Here is a 15,889-nt window from a genome sequence, read left to right on the forward strand (position 1 = left end):
TGTTTTTTTGTCTCACCTATCATCCTCCCTCCCGCCTCTTTATCGTCTCTCTATCCCATTGACAGAAGTAAAAAGAAACACTATGAAGTGGCCAGCGCTTGCTGCTTCCTAGTGCTTTTTTTAATAGTCTTGTTACCTTCCCCCTCCCTCTCCCACAGTACCCACCCCCAACCAATTGCCAAACCCTATAGCTCATCCATATTAGAGAAACGTGGCATAACGCTGCCTTGTAAATGAGGCCCCTTTTGCCGTTTCACTTAGCGTGAAAGGGTCGTGCAATGGGTGTTGCAGCACCCATTGCTTTTTGACGCTGCCCCATGTTTACAAAGATGGGGCAGCACTAAAAACTAAGGCCAGATAAAACCTGGGGCATATTATCAAGGGGGTTTATCTCCGCTTTTTTGGCTTTAAAAGCCAAGAAAGCGGAGATAAAATTATCCCCCATTACCTAGCTGTCGCTAACACCAGTTAGCGACAGCTAGTAGGAGATAGCGACCATCTTGGGCCCCACTTTGCATGTCAGTGATATTTATCACTAATGACATGCAAAGTGGGCGTGCCAAGATGTTAGCGACTGGAAACAGTCACTAACATCGCTATCTCCTATTACCAACTTTTGGGGATATTCGCGCTAAGCGCAAATATCTCCAAAAGCTAACACCTGCCCAGAGCAGTTCTTAGCCATGTTATCCAATGGGAGGTGGATAACATGGCTAAGAGCATTAGCTCGGTAATGCATGAATATCGCTGACTTTTCAGCGATATTCATGCATTGCAGCCGTTTTTTTAGCGCATTTGTGATAAACCTTGGTAATACCAAGGTTTATCTGCGGTAAAAGTCGCCGCAGCTCAGGGGTAACATTTTGTCTCTAACCAAGCAATAGCATAATTATCGCTATTGCTTGGTAATATGCCCCCTGGTCTTAAGATGGTAATACAAGAAGAAATTGATTCTGAGGCACACATACCACCTTTAAAGATAGATTAAGACACCTTCCTGCACATAAACAATCACCCCTGCAAGACAGCACCCTTGCAAAAGGATGCAAGGGTGCCTGCGATGGCGCTAGGCAGCATTGGTAGTGACAACGCTAGTGGAAACGCAGGGGTGTGCCGTATTTTTGTAATTACGGCACATCCCTACATTAAAAAAATGTCAGAGCACTGCGTTACCAATTTTGGCAAAACACCACACTCCAGCATTTTATTGTACATATCATCCTAAATGTCCACAATATCTGTTATGAAAAAATAGCTGGATCATCCCACCCAGGTAAAACTGGTTCACCTGATGCTCTCAACTATGAGCATTAATTTCATTGTATGCTATGTGTTTTTTTTCATCTGGTGTCATCTCCCTATCGTCCCACTTCTTGTCTTGAACTTTGAACCAATGAATAAGGAAGGGCCACTGAAATTGTCAAACAAGTTGGTACCCATGTTGCTATAAGGTTAACTCTGTAATCATGCCAAGTGGCGTGGTCTAGTTAATTACAACCCTTATTGAAGAATTCCCCACCATGATGTACGCTGTTTCTTGAAAGGGAGTTGTTTCCAACCCTCTTAAAAAAAATGCCAGTGTTCCTCGATTCAAACAAAACGTTAGCAGATCTGAAGATCTTGATAAATTACCACTCAATTTCCAGCATATGATACTTTAGGAAATCATGAAAAATGAGATTACAGGACAACTCCAGAGTACATTGAACAAAGACACTTCAAATGGCTAGAGCATAACGAGAGACGGTTGGGGGTCAAAGGTCGCAAGCATTGGAGCACTTTGAACCTTCACCTGAGAGCCAATCCGAGCCTCACGTCCATGATCACACTCTGCATAAACCAACACACTTCTAACTCCTGGAGGATAAAGAGATCAGAAACACTGTAACACGTTGACTCTCACCTGAGAGCAGTGCTTAATTTGTGGTACCTCTCTACCTCAGCTTCATTGCTCATTGCTCCTGCTAGCCTTGCAAATGACAACCACTAATCAGCACACTATGTTACACATGTGACAATTCAGAGTATTCTAGGCCCCCAAAGCTATAAGAATGGCTTGGGTGATGGATGTAAGTGATTTTAATGGACATAGAATTTATAAACAACTGTTGTTGTGCTCATCTCTAAATTAGACAGACAGCGTCTCCATGTGGCAGACTGTCATAAGTACTGTTGTTTACAGTCAAGTGCCGGACCAAGCAGAGTAAACCACCAGCTTAAATTAAGCAATGACTGAGATTCAAAACGAGCCACAAATCTCCAGAAAACGATTGAAAGCCAATCTCTTCAAACTCACCCACGACTGACCACACACACCTAAAATGCTGCAATTGCAATGAAGACGTCTGACAAAGCCCCACCTAACCTTCCAATTCAACTTTAAAGCTCTATTTGAGCCTAGAAAGTGCTCTGTAGTAACCAGAAACTTGTGCAGAGCAATGCAAAGCTTCAAAACAAACAAATAAAAAGCTTGACACAAGCGTCTTGGATTATATGTAAACCTATGTATCCTGTGTATCTCTGCTCGGTGTCAGGCAGGTGTTCGCTTGCATTGAACATAATGTGGACACATCAAGGATATTCATGAGTTGGAGTCATGGATGAAAATAAGAGTCTAAAAACACAAGCATAGGAGTTATGTGCTTACACCCGTGGGCAGGGCAGTATTGGTAAGGCGGGCAATGGGCCGCTATCTGAGTTGCAGCTGTGGCTGTGGGATGCTTTTTTGGGTGGCAGGGATGGCCGGTTTGGGTTGTGTCTGTGCTGTTCAGATGCAGTCAGCGGCCCAGTAGGGGCCTGAGCGGCCTTACTGGAAGCAGTTGGGCCTCTATTAGCGCCCTTTTACAAAGGGGGCAGAGGTGTCATTCCCAGTCTCTCGTTGGGCCGGCCCATTAATGTATGTAGATAAAGCAGAGCAGGGGGCCTGATCAGAAGTGGCCTCCCTTATATTCATGATGTAGTTCACCAGTGTGAACTAATCATCAAACAAAGGGGCATATGTACAAGCCCCTATCGCCACCACAACGTCACCTATAGTGATGTTGTGGTGGCGATGGGGGCTGCGCCTTATGTATAAGGCAGCGTTAAGCCACTTAATGTGGCTTAACGCTGTCTTGTACATAAGGCCCCCTTCACGCTATGGTTAGCGTGAAAGGGGTGGGCAGTGGGTGTTGCAATGGGCATTCCACCGCAACACCCATTCATTTTGACACGGCCCCCTATGTACAAGGGTGGCGTACATAGGAGGCAGCACCACAACTAAGATGTCTTAAGATGGCGAAACGAGGAGAAAGGCATTATTTCTCCTCGTTTTTTTGTTTTTCCATGTTTTTCCATTGTTTTTCCATGTGTGCTGCCTTGTGCAGCACACATGGAAAAAGCAAAATGCCATTGTTTATTTATGTACAGGAACGTGTCCCTTTCTGTACATAAACAAACTTTTTAGAAATGCCATTTTGCCACTTTCATGTTTGCAGCATGAAGCAGCACACATGACAGTGACAGAATGGCATTTCTAGGATTGTTTATGTGCAGGAAGTGACACCTTCCTACACATAAACAATCCTCCCCTGCACACAGACAACCTTGCACTCTGGTGCAAGAGTGCCTGTGGTGGTGCTGATTTGCTAAACTTAGTGTAGCGCAGGGGGAAACGCAAGGCTGCACCACATTCTTGTAAATATGGTGCAGCCCTGCATTTCAGAAGTGGAGAAGAGAGGCGTTAAGCCCGGAAGGCTAACTCCTCTCTCCTCCACTTCCTTGTACATATCCCCCAAAGCGTCCTGGCAACATTTGCATTTTTTTTGTCTCACTGAAGTTAAGAAAAGATGTCTCTTTTAGACAAACTTCCTCAAACCCCCAACCCCTCTTTTCATAATACTTAACAAACTGCAGCAGTGTTTTGTGAAAATGCACAATGCGCAAATGTGGGCCACTTTTCTTTAGGGTGCCAGGGCCTATTTTTGATCCCAATCCAGCCCTGCCCGTGGGTTCCACAGCTTACGCTATGGGTGCTTCCTCATTTTTTTTATGCTCTATAGTTAATATGCTAAGTTCCTGGAGGGTGACGCACGTGTTTACATCACTACTAGGGAAATAATAAGCCTCTCACTTTCTCCTCACACACAACAGCCTTTATCTGATAAGGAAGCCTCCGAGTCCAGGCCGGGATACACTGCCGAATTTTGTAGGAAGCTGTTAAGTTCCTGTTAAATTATGTTTACCACAGTCACATTTTTAACCAGCCTGCTAGTAAGGCTTGCCAGTCAAGTTTACCACATTAATGCTACTCATTTCCTGGGTTGTGGTAGCTGGAGGGGATAAGGGCCCCCTCGCGGCCATCGCACGCCAACACAACCTCAACATAATCTCCTACGCCGACGACACCCAGCTAATCCTCTCCCTGACCAACGACCCCGCCGCCGCCAGAGCCAAGCTACATGAAGGGATGAGAGATGTAGCCGAGTGGATGACGACCAGCCGCCTGAAACTGAACTCAGACAAGACGGAGGTCCTCATCCTGGGATCCTCGCCCTCCGCCTGGGACGACTCCTGGTGGCCCCCCGCCCTGGGCACCGCACCCAAACCGACGGACCACGAACGCAACCTGGGCTTCATCCTGGACTCCTCCCTCTCCATGGCCAGACAAGTCAACGCCGTCTCCTCGTCGTGCTTTAACATCCTGCGCATGCTACGGAAGATCTTCTGGTGGATCCCCACCGAGACCAGGAAGACTGTCACCCAGGCCCTCGTCACCAGCCGACTGGACTACGGCAACGCCCTCTACGCCGGAACCACCGCCAAGCTCCAGAAGAGACTCCAGCGGATCCAGAACGCCTCAGCCAGACTCATCCTCGACATCCCACGAAACAGCCACATCTCCGGACATCTGAGAGACCTGCACTGGCTCCCCGTCAACAAAAGAATCACCTTCCGTCTCCTCACCCACGCACACAAAGCCCTACACGACCAAGGCCCGAGCTACCTCAACAACCGAATCAACTTCTACGCTCCCAAGCGCCACCTCAGATCAACCAGCCACGCCCTCGCCGCCGTCCCCCGCATCCGAAGAGCGACAACAGGAGGAAGGTCCTTCTCCTACCTGGCCGCCAAGACCTGGAACTCCCTCCCAACCGACCTGCGCCTGACCCAAGACCACCTCTCCTTCAGGAAGAAGCTCAAGACCTGGCTGTTCGAGCAGTAACGGCACCCCCCCTCCTAGCGCCTTGAGACCCTACGGGTGAGTAGTGCGCTCTATAAATGTCTTGATTGATTGATTGATTGATTGAAGGGGAAGAGGCGTTGTTGCTAGGGCTGGGCGAAGAATTCCACTCCGCCGACGGAGTCCGTGGAGTTTTGCACACTCCGCGCGGAGTGCGGTATTCCAAAATACTCCACGCGCTGAGTTTTTTCTCTTGAACGGCTTGCCATCGGCAAGTAGACCTTCTGGTGAAATTTCTCATCACCAGGCGATCGCGGCAGGTCGCCACCGCTCGCGTTGAGAAATCTGCCGTTCACGCTGAGGAAGCTGCAGCTCGAGTAGAATGTCTACTCAAGTGGCAGAAAGCAGCAGTGCCTTCAGGCACGACGCGTAGTGCAATTTGCGCTTATTTTAAAGTGCAGGACACACTTCCAGGGCTAAAAATCAGAGCGAGCAGCGCGGCTTTACAGACTCCGCTACTGGCGCGAAACTCCGCAGAGCTCGGCAGAGTTTTCTGGCACTTCCCAGAGATCCATCCACCCAGGCGTAGTTGTTGCAGGGCTGCAACACCAGTTTAGTGTAAGAATATTTGCGCAGCTATAAAATCGCTTCAGTTAGACTGCTCAGATGTAAGTCTGCAGAGTTACTAATACTCTATGGAAAAGTTCTGAACTGTACGAAATACATTGTGAAACAAAATGTTTCCGAAATAAGTAGTTGAGGAAAAATGAATGACATTATTTGTTGAGGAGATTTTTCAACAAGTGAAACCTCCATAGAAGTTTTTTTAACGAATTGTGGTCAAAAGAAAACACTTTTTGCTGGGGAATTTTGTTGAATAGTGGGGGAATTTCGCTTTGGAGGTAGCTGAAAATGGAAATTTATAAGTGACATGTCACTGAGTGCTAAATGTATTGGCGAACACCTCTAGAGCTCTATAAAGCTTGATATAGAATGGTCGAAGAATGTTAGGCGGACTTAGAGCCTGGTTGGATGGGAGGGGAGGTCACTTTATAGTAAGAAAAGATGACGTATGTCGGAGAGACCATTCTGGTTTGCATAGATATGAGGTTGAAAGTTTAACGCAGGAAGTCATAGAAGGGCCTGGTTGGCATTTGTAAGTATTGCAATTAGGCAGGGACATAGAGGCTCCAGTACAAATAAGGTGGTAACTGCAGCAATGCGGCAATCAGTATTATCGATATTGCGGGCGTTACCGGGGGGATTATGAGTGATTCCCAATTGAACGTGCCTACATTTGGGAATAGCATCCAGAAATAGCCAGCTACGGTAATGCATATAAGGATGAGAGATAGCGCTTGGCTAAGTTATGGCAATATCATAAGATGACAGCTGTGAGAAAAAACAGATGGCATTACCTGTGGAACAGCGCTGAAGATCATGGAGATGCAGACCGGTCCTGAAGAAGCAAACGCAAGGAGATGATGGACGGAGTGCTATATTTTTCAGACACTCATCCCCAGTCACAGATCTGGGTTGAATCCATCATCGTTCTTTAGCTCACTTCGCCACCCCAGTTCAGACCCAGCCATATGCAAACCAGTCTTGACCTTGTGCCTCATGGGAACAGTCCAGCCTGAACTGCAAAGCCAGGTCTTCCCTGGATTTTAAGCAAGCATCCTGGGTTCGATTTCGGGGTAGCATCCCTCATCAGCCAGGCTTATTTCTCCTCAACAGACTTTGATCCAGAGCAAGAAAAAGAAAAACATTAATTGAGGAAAGAAGGAGAAGGACAGAAATACAGTGACAATGGGAGACTGCAGGGATGAAATAGAACCTTCAAGGATGAGGCGAAGATAGAAGGATAGTCTGGTGGTGGATTACAGAGGCATGCAGTGGAATCAAGGCTACCCAGCCCTAATTCTGGGCAGCCTGACCTTCGATACTGCCAGCTGAGGAGGTCTGATCAAGCAGGGATGGTCAGGTATCCTTCTAACATTTGTTTTGTACAATTACATTTTACACACTTGCTACTGCATTACATTTGACATGGGCACAACTGAAGTCACATGGCCATTATGTGCCTGATTATGAGTGGGTTGGTTAATTCCAACCCATGCAAAACCCCCGCTGCTGGTCAGAATTACGAGTTTGGCTATATTTAACACATCCGATAATTATAGGATGCTTTAACCCCTTCGCTGCAGCGGCAATTCCGCCGCAGCGCTAGGGAGGTGGGGGGGGCCTCACGGCGCTCCCATGCTCGTGACGGAACCGCTCCGTCACGAGCCTCGGGTGCACTGTGCTGATGACGGAGCGGTTCCGTCACGGCCCCGCCCGCTCAACTGAACGTCCAGCGCAGGCGTGGAATCCACGCCGCGCAGGTGCGCCGAGCGGGCCGTGACGGAACCGCTCCGTCATCAGCACAGCGCGTCCGTGGCTGGTGACGGAGTGGTTCCGTCACCAGCATGGGAGGGGTTAAATAACTCAACTGTTGTTACATTTCAGCAGGTCCAACCTGCTGAAATTTTATGTGTGAAAGTCATGCTGCATTTACCGTACCATAGATTTTGGTGCGTTAAACACCAAAATCTGCATGTTAATCCCCGTAAACTTGTGATTGGTGTTATTTATTGCACCCGATATATAACGTACCCATGGTATCGTTGTTTATAAGCGTTTGATAAATTACACCTAAACTCGTAATCTGGCCCTAAGTGATTTGTTTGGATCTTCAGCCAAGTCTCAAAGCCAAGATTAGAAATGAGGTCCCAAATTCGATAGTCCCCTAGCAGTCTCATTGGCTACAAGTGTGTCCTAAAGGATATGACTATCCAGCTCTCAACAGGGATATTGGTTTTACTAAAAATGTATGTATTCCTTTACAAATTAGGCAGTGCATTGAATACGATTTGAAGATGCATGATGATACAGCTGGGAAGGTAGGTGAAATAGTCAATTCTCACCATAATAATTTATTTTATGGCTGTTTTGCAACAGTTAAAGTGAAAGAAGGATGACTCCACACATGGATAAGCAGTTGATGGAAACAGGAGAATGCCACCTTTGTTACATGGCTAGAGAAAGGTGGGAAGGAATCAAGTGACTTACTTCTATTATATTTATCTTCTGAGAATATATTTAGCTCTGCTTCCTATGTAGGTGAAATAAATGTGATCAAGGCTGTAGTCCTCTCCCCCTGGATTATGGGAAATCTCTTTTCATGCCTTTGCAGTTGTGCCTTCCATGATCTTTGGCCCCGTTATTTGCAAGACTGAATCCAACGCTACAAACCCACTCAATCACCGTGTTCCACAACTGTTCAACTTTTGATTGTCCCCAAGATATTCTGGACAAGGTGTGGTGGCCACTTCTTTTCCCACCGCTCTACATTTGTTCGTAATCACATTTCTTGCTTTTCTGTGATAGTTTTACGACTCACCTATTTCCTCTCTGAGTCTGGTACCGTCTTTGCCTTGTCTTATTTCATCTAGTTCTTGGTTAGCACCAAGGCACACTTATTTGGGCATTTGCCTGCTTTACAAAATGTAATTTAAGCATTAATTCAAGCCTTAGTCCTCTACCATCTTGACAAAGGCAACTCCCTGCTCAGCAGACTCCCTGATTGCACCTTCGAACTCCTGGAAGGCATTCTATATGCAGCATAACAGCTGATCAAGGGCTCAAAGAAATTTTACTACATCACACTCTCAGTAAAAGGCCTAAACTGGCTCCCCCTTTCAGCATGAGTGACCTTCTAGAACAGCTGCATCACTTATAAAGCTCTTAACAACAAGATCACAGCTTGCATGACAAACAAACATGCAATGTCTGGATATTACCCAACTGGAGACAAAACAGTTCAACAAGTAAAACAACACAAGGCATACATTTTCTTTGTCATGCTCTTAATAGCTAAAACACCATCACTGTTGACATCGGGTCAGCACCAACTCTGCTACAATTCACAAAGCTTAAGAAACACCCTTTTCACAGAGCACCATCCGACACTCTACCCTTGACCTCTTCAAAATGTTTGCATCTTTCCAGGGAACATGGCCCCTATTTAGCACTCCACTGCTCTTGAACTTGGGGGCATATTTACTAGAAACTGGTGGAGCGCTGTGGTATGACAAAATCGGTAACCCCACACTACATCAGTTTCAAAACGCATGGATGCACCGTATTTTACAAGAATGCGGCACACCCATGCCTTTCCCCTAGCACTGGTGCTAAAGAAGCTGCCTTGCGCCAGTGCAGGCACTCTTGTGCCATGTTGCAAGGATTCATGACCTGCTGGGGTGATTGTTTATGTGCAGGAAGGGACACCTTCATGTACATAATCAATCTTTACAGGTGATTTGCTGTTTCTATGAGTGCTGCAGAATGCAGCACACATGGGAAGAGCTAAATATGAGGTGAAATGAAACATTTCTCCTCGTATCGCCTGCTTAAGACCAGGTATTTCCTGGCAATATTTTGGGCGCTGCCCCATACCTTGTAAATATGGGGCAGCATCAAAAAGCAATGGGTGTTGTTTTGGAATGGCAGCTGGAACACCCATTGCACGCCCCTTTCACGCTAAGTGCTCCGTGAGTAGGGGCATTATTTACAAGGCAGCATTAAGCCACGTTAAGTGGCTTAACGCCGCCTTGTAAATAAGATGAAGGAGTTAACGCCATCAGAAAAAGTGACATTCTGGTGGTGTTAACTCCTTGTAAGTATGCCCCTAAGTTTGCACTCTAAAAATGCCAACACATCCATACACATAGATATGCTCTAGATTCCTGCCAGTGCTCACAGTTCATATGTACTTGACCTGGAGAGCCAATGCCTTGTACTCATTTAAGCTTCAGAGATTACACTCTGAGTGTCCAGACTGTGTATACTCTCTCTTCAGGGCTACAACAAACACTAGAAATAGAAGACAAAATGGTGTTAAGTTTGCACTAAAGTTGTGCACAGGATTCATTGGTAGTGATGTCTTTCCTGACTCTCAACACCCCCACCAATGGCCACATACACTGGGATCTGATGGCCAGTGGTAAAAGCGAGGAAAGGGGAATTATATAATATCGAAAACAGATGCCCAGGGCTCCAAACTCTGCAACGTCACTTCTGGGGATCAAGGAGGTCTGCAGGCTGTAGTAAATGTCAACAAAACAAAGTGATGCCTTAAGTAACTTGTTGTTAGAATATTAAGCGGGACTGAAACTGTGAATGGATATCCTTTAGCAATATCTCTTTAACCAACTCCCTGTAGTTCGAAAGGAAACTGGGAATTCCTGAAACCAAAAAATCTGCAAACATAAATATCATGAAAATCCAGGTGCACTAGCTCTTCTCCTTATGGACCGGATTTTCAAAAAAGACACGCAACGCAGTGCAGCCCCCAAAGAGGCTGCGCTGCGTGACAGGGAGGGAGCAGGAGAGGGCCATATCTACAGAGATATGCCTCTGTCCTCCCCTCTCCCTGGCGCAGGTGCTGATTTCAGTCATAGTGCTAGAGTGCGTGCCTGAATCTAGCATAGGCCTTGCATAGGAAGGCTACGCTTGCTGTACAAAATATTATGCCTAGACACGTTTAAACACTTTTCTCACTTGATATGTGTGCTGCACAGTGCAGTACACATGCAACGTTGGAAAAGAAAGGAGATATAAAAAAAATTCTTCTGTTAACGCCTCCTTTGAAGTGGTGTGATCTTTTGCCGCTAAAACCTGTCTAATATTGTTTGTAGAAAGGCAGCGATGGTTGCATGGAAACGCCCCTATACAACCTATGTAATGCCCCCTTGGTGCTAACTAATGCAAAGCACTGCTTCATGCTGTTTTGCATTACTTTTAGGGTACTTTCCAGGTCAAAACTAGTTTTGCACTGAAAAGTAAATTAGCAACAAATATTTTTAGCAGGTCAGCGTGACGTTTTGGACACAATCCCAGTGCAAAATGTTTGTAAACTTACCCCAAAGTCTAGAATCTCTACCTCAAGCTTCGTCACTATACACTCTTTTGTAAAACAGTAGCATAGTTTTACTTGACATTTGCAGAACTGCACAATAATCAAGGGCCATATGTATCATGCAAATTTGCAATCGCAAAGGCCGAAATTCGCAGAATTTCGGCTTTGCGAATGCGAATTTGCTAAATGAATGTAAGAAGCAAAACTGGTGCAAAATAAGGAATCGCAAAATTTGCAATTCCTTATTTTGCAATTGCATTTAAGGAATCGCAAATTTTGTGATTCCTTAAATGCAATGTATGTAGCAAAAAAAATTGGCAAAATGCCCTTAAGGAATCGCAAATTACCACCAACTTCAAGTTGGTGGTAAGTTGCGAATTCCTTGAAAAATGCCCATTTTTGCATTTTTCAAAGTGCCATGTGACGCACATACATGCCCTTAGGGCACGTATGTGCGCCACATGTGCACCCATGCATATTTCAGGGGTGCAACAGGGTGTCCCCCTGCACCCTTGAAATTATTCTCAATTTGCGATTAGCAAACTGCGAATCGCAAATTGAGAATAACTTCCCATTCATTACTATGGGCCTCCTTGCCCATAGAAATGAATGGGAAAGTATTCCTTAATTGCGATTCGCAATTTGCTAATCGCAATTAAGGAATTCTAAGGAATCGCAAAAAAAATGCGATTTTGTACATACATACACATTTGCGATTCTCAAATAGCGATTTCTTAAAAATCGCTATTTGAGATTCGCAAATGGGTATCTTGATACATATGGCCCGAAAACCTTTAACATTCTGATGTTCCCTACTCTTAGCAATATTCCACAGGCCGACACACTGCAACACAGTGCATCCTCAGGGCATGGGCAACCCGAACCTACCCTGCGCCAGTAGTCCTGTGATCAGCACAAGGATTTCCTTTTCTGAATGGCAATCAGTTCGAACACACTAAGCTAGTTTTCTTGACAAAGGGAAGGTGTTGGGATTTGCTTAGAAGAGGAGATGGAACCCTGAGAGGAGAGAAGCTGCCCTCGCCAAGAAGTGACAGAGTCAAGGTTCAGCCAACTGAGACTTGTATGATGGATGGAATCTGGACATGTGAGCAGGCACGGCTGGCACAGGTGACAGCGGTGGAACGTGGCTGGGGAGGGTGGGGGAAGTGGACAGATGGCGGGATAGGGAAAGTAAAATTTTAAAAAAAGCACTTACCTTGCACTCGCCGCTTCATGGTTTTATGGTTTTATTTCTTTTTTTATTTTACTTTCCCTATCCTGTAATCTGTCCACTTCCCCCCGCCTCACCGCTGTTGCCTGTGACGGCCGCTCCTGCATGTGAGCGTCTGCAGCCCAGCTGATCTGGAACAAGAATTGTACAGCCCTGTAGATCTGCTTTCCTACCTAGGCTGTATATCATAATATAATAGACAGAAATATCACCTGATATCAAAATGATGTCCTAAATATCAATTTTGCCCCACCCAGTGTAGATTTTCTGTTATTATTAATTTCAATTGGTCAACAGTTTTGTAAATTAAATATAGGATACAATATTTATGTCAGATGTTATCCTGACAATTATATCCTGGTACCACCCTACGTCCTATTAGTGTGGAGAGGGATTGTGACCTTGGTAAGTCACATGAACTACTAAGACATGTTGAGGCACCTGTAGTTGCCATTTTTATTCCCAAGAAGAACACTTGGATTTCCCTCTTGTACCCAATATCTGCATGCCTTCTAGCATGTGGTTTCATTTCTCTTTGGTGTGTAGTTTCTACTTTACTACTCACATCATAGTGGCATATGACGTGAGTAGAAATACAGGCCAGATTTATCGAGCCCTTGTGTTTCCCTTGTGTCATGCAAGATGACACAGGGGCAATGCAAAGGCTTATGTCAGATTTACTAAACCACGCAGAGCCGCCTTGCATGCCTCTGCGTGGCTTCGTAAATTCGGAGTAAAGCAAAGGAGCACAAGTCGCTGCTTTGCATTACTGTTATTTGGAAAGGAGTTCCACGGTTAAAGCATGGGTGTTTCCATGCATCCACCCATGGATTCTGGAGCATTGACATATTTACTAAGACTAAGACCTCTGGGAATGCGTCAGAATTGTAGTCTTCCCAGAGGAGGAGCAACGAGGTGAAATATCTTTATTTCTTCTTGTTATTTTCCTCTTTCTAAGTGTGCAGAGGAAAAAGCCTTTCAAAATTGTTTTTGTGCACGAATGTGTCTCTCACTACACAAAAACAATCCTGCCTGTAACACAGTCACTCTTATGTTATGTTATGTTAAAAGTACTTATTCAGAGCACGGACACCAGGCGGATTCATGGCTCTAGAGACAACAGGGAAAAGAAGGGTGCGAAATTACACAAAGGCCTGCCGGAAGAGATGAGTTTTAAGTGAACATCTAAAGAGAGCGTAACTGGGAGAGGATCTGAGTTAGCTCGGAAGTGAATTCCATAGTCTAGGAGCCAAAAACGCAAATCGGAGGCCACCATGCTTTTTGCGTTTAACTGCTGGAGTGGTGAGGAGGTTGTGATGGGAGGAGCGCAAATCACGGGAAGGAATGTACCGGCAAATTCTAGAAGCAACAAAACCAGGACCTTGAGCATGCAGCGCCTTGAAAATGGTGCAGCCGAGTTTAAAGATACACCGCTTGGCAACCGGCAGCCAGTGGAGTTTCTTTAGTAGCGGGGAAATGTGTAGATGTTTTGGGTGACAGAAGATTAACCTGGCTGCCTGATTTTGCACGAGTTGCAAGCGGCGCAACTGGTAGGCAGGAATGCCAGCATAAAGAGCGTTGGCGTAGTCAATGCAAGATGTAATCAAAGCTATGATGACCAGCGTGAGAGCCTCCGTAGACAGAAACCTACAGATTTTACGGATCCTGCGAAGATGGAAAAAGCAGGCCGAGGTGACAGCGCTAATCTGAGGTTTCATTGAGAGGTCTTTGCAAATGATAACGCCCAGACTCTTCACAGAGTCAGCTGGAAGGGGGGGTGCCCAGAGAGGATGACCAGAAACTGGCATTCCAGGGGTTAGCGAGTCCCCTGGTTAATACAAGTTCCGTTTTATCGGGATTTAACTTCAGCTGGCTCTGGTACATCCACTCGCTAATGGAGAGCATGGTAGATTGAAAATTAGCGCGGGATGGGGATTTAAGATTAAAAACCAGCTGGAGGTCATCCGCGTAATTAAAGATGGTAACTGGGCTATTACAGAGAGAGGCAATCAGGGGCTGCATATAGAGATTAAACAAAATAGGCGATAAAGCAGAACCCTGGGGGACTCCGCAGGTCAGACTGGATCGAGGTGCTATAAATGTAGAAAGATGGACCGCCTGAGTGCGCCGATGTAAAAATGATCGGATCCAGTCAAGGGCCCTGTTGTATTTCTATCTAGGACCCTAATTCGATATTCCCGATTTATGCCCTTATATGGCTATAACAAACAATATCGTTATAAAGGCATAAGAATCATATCCATATTTAGTAATAGCCCATGCAGTTCAAATACGGCAAGGCTACTCCCCTAGACTCCTAGAAAGTACAACGCATTCTTTAAGCAAACCAAGCCTCCAGCAGCCCGGGAAATCCCCCTGCTTTTGTTTTGATTTGAACAAGAACTCCTGGAGTCCAGAAAGAACTGTTAATTCTTAGTGACGTCTTATGTCCAACCTTACGTCAAACCCGGCACCTTTCAGGTATAAATATACCAACGCTGCCTTAAGCAAACACACGGTGCTTTGGAGCAGAGCGGCTACCTACTTGCCCGAGAGCCCAGCTGATGCGAAAGCCCACGGACGCCGCCCCCTCCCTTTTCACGCACTGAGGAAGTCGCTGTCTTTTTCTCCAGCCGAGAAAATCCAGCTCCAGTGTTTCCAGCCGCCCTTCCGGGTTGCTGGCATATCGAGTCCTGAGAGAGAGATACCAGACCTCCTGCTTTCTATTACCCAGGTACGGAGCTGACTAAACCCTTGAGAGAATTCTTGATTCAGATTCCTTGGCAAAAACCAACTTAACTTAAACTGCTACTTATTTACTCCTTCCCACGTATTAGGCTTAGGTCAGGTACACCGGGGTAGGCGTAGATTAGAAGCACCAGTTGAGTATGTTAGTCAATGTATTTATGTATGTATATATTTTATCCATTTTAAAGTATCATATGGCTAAGAAACCATATCAATGCTTTTACAGTATTATTTCATAATACTCCTTTTACTGTACGCACTTTACTTTATAATAAGTATTGCAATTGTGGCAATTCATTTCTCTTGCTTGAGAAAGAAGACTGCTCAATAAATAACACCTTTCATTGAAAACGCCTGTCTCTCTATTTCTCTGCACTCTGGTGAAACTAAGTATGCACGATTGACTGAGTAAAATAGTTGTCTATTGTTTTCACACTACTCTAGAGATACACTCTTTATTCTGAGGGAGCAAAGTTGTCATGTTTATGGTTGTCAGAAGCTAATCCCTTCTTGTCTATCCAGGGAAATTAAACTCCTCCTTGTTTATTCTAGAAAGTTTCTAGTGACCTCTGAGCTAGCTGGCAAAACTAATTAAGTCTAATATAGTCAGTAGAGACCTAGTCGACCTCAGTCCTACGTCTACACTGCTGTTTATATTATTGCAATGCGCAGAGCCTATTGGGAATATAGGAACTACACTACATGGCGCCCAACATTTGGTAAGGCGATAATCTAACGCAAGACGCTAGAGTAACTCAGTCGTGCTTTTTCACACAGAACCCTTTTCCCG

Source organism: Lissotriton helveticus, chromosome 8, assembly GCF_964261635.1.
Source record: "Lissotriton helveticus chromosome 8, aLisHel1.1, whole genome shotgun sequence".
NCBI lineage: Eukaryota > Metazoa > Chordata > Amphibia > Caudata > Salamandridae > Lissotriton > Lissotriton helveticus.